At 33.4% G+C, this 2058-nt stretch overlaps 1 long non-coding RNA gene across 1 annotated transcript; it reads left to right on the top strand.

Moving 5' to 3' along the window:
- The first annotated feature begins 400 nt into the window (after window positions 1–400).
- LOC140693206 (uncharacterized) lies at window positions 401–1738 on the top strand. The gene is made up of 2 exons (XR_012068922.1): window positions 401–580; window positions 1492–1738. It is a non-coding gene; the product is annotated as an uncharacterized lncRNA (long non-coding RNA).
- The last annotated feature ends 320 nt before the right edge of the window (window positions 1739–2058 follow it).

Genomic DNA, 2058 nt, shown 5'->3' with positions numbered 1-2058 from the left:
TACCTACTTCCACCTCCTAATAAAATTATGTTTCACTTTACTTCAAAAGATGATGAAAATTTATAACTTTTCTGTACAGGTTTTACAAAAATTTCACTTTAAATTCCAAAACTTTAAAATTATTTTATATATTTTGTGCATTATTAATACTCTGTTCACCAATCTGCTATAAATTTGTGTACAAAAGGATGGAGATTGGTTTTATTTCATAGTCCCCAAAATTAAATAATTTTAAAAGATATTGTGAGGATAATATTTGCAGATCACACTATAAATATAAGCATCCTATATGTTTCATTTTTACTTTATGAATGATAAGGAATCACTGGCTGAATGTTCCACTTGTGTTGCTAGGAGACCAGTCGTTTTGTGATGTCACAGCTGCTCAGGTTGAGAACCATTGTGATGGCCTAACAGTTTAAATGTGCAGGCCTGCCAAAGCAGCATTTGAAGCTGCAGTGCTCAAAATCATGCAGATTTGAAAAGTACTTGTAGAAAAAGTTATATGAGATGGCACATGTTTCTTCAGAAATTCAAGATGTGTCTCGTAAAGATGGACCAACTGGTTCAGGAAACTCCGGTAGATCTCTATTGTGTGAACAAACATTTTCTGGGGACTTGGACTTGAGATCTATAATTGAAGAAAATGCTTTTCAGACTTTGTCTGAAGTATTTTTGATTAAAAGACCATGTTACACACATTGTGTCTCTGAACCAGATGAAGATAATGACATTCGTTTCCTGACATTTCCAAGAAAACTCTAGAAGTTGGCTGGGAGTGACCAAATTAAATCCATCTGGTGGGATGATAATGGAGCTTCCATAGTGATTGATGAGGATATCTTTAAGAAGGAAGTTTTGGAAAGAAAGGCCCCTTTCAGAATATTTGAAACTGGAAGTATGAAAACTTTAGTTAGACAAATTAAACTTTATGGGTTTAGTAAAGTGCGGCAGAATTTTTAAAGTTCTGCTTGTCTGGCTGACTTTCTGGCAGAAGAAATAGAAGTCTCTGTTTTAAGCAAGGTATTAAGTAATTTTAGTTACCGCTGGGTAACTTATGTATAAAATTTTATTTTGTACATCAAATTATGAGAATATAAATGTAAAGTGAGCTTTTGAATATCGTACAAAACTAATAAGGCTAAAATCCTTTATTTTTTCTAAAAAAAGGACAGTGCCTTAAGTAGTCAAGATTATGAGATAGTTGCTTGTAACTATGAATCTTACCAGAAATCTAAAAAATTTTAAAAGCTGCTTTTAAAAAGTAGCATTCACCCTTATTTCAAATGCTAACTTTTTAATTTGATGACTATAAAATTTAAAAGTGTATATTCCAAATAAGGAATTTCAAAATATCGTCAACATTGTTCATATTTTGATGATATTTTCTTTGCATGGTAAATGTGAACTCTGAGGTTTTCTAGGTTAGGCTTATTGTAGTGTTGTATTTTGGTTTAAAATATTACTAAAATATTTCTCCTTTTGTTGTAGCTGCAGTTCTATCATAATCCAAATTTTAAACGTGGCTTTCCCCTGCTTCTAGTGAGAGTGAAAAGAAGAGTTGGGATTAAAAATGACTGTCTGGTATCTTGATTGGCTGAAGATTTCAAAAAGAAGCACTTTAAAGTAGGGTGTAATGTGGACAATCATAATTCTGATTTTTAGCTGACACTCATGGAGAAAGTGCATTTTTACCTTCTGCAGATTTAAACATGCCTCTAATAATAAAGCCCTCTAATAGCCACATAATTGGTGATACAAATATCCCGATCAGAGGTGATTTTTCTCCTCCATCATCAATGTCAGTTAGACCACCAGAACAAAGTGTAGTGGATCAACGTGCTGTTTTAAATCAGTTGACCACTCTCCACGGGCACTCTCAAAGCAACTACACTGAAGCAAATGGCCGTGTTGTGAACTTCATTACAACTACAACTTCTAATTCTCAGTACAGCATCTTGTCTCCCATACAGAGCAATTGTTTTCGACTGATGATGCAGCCTTCTACTTATCCAAATAGATATCACAACATATCTTCCAATGAAGGTCGTTTTTCTA

This window comes from Vicugna pacos, unplaced genomic scaffold (genome assembly GCF_048564905.1).
Source record: "Vicugna pacos unplaced genomic scaffold, VicPac4 scaffold_19, whole genome shotgun sequence".
NCBI classification, from domain to species: Eukaryota; Metazoa; Chordata; class Mammalia; order Artiodactyla; family Camelidae; genus Vicugna; species Vicugna pacos.
Note: the sequence above shows the minus strand (reverse complement) of the source record. Positions and strands in the feature narration are given on the sequence as shown.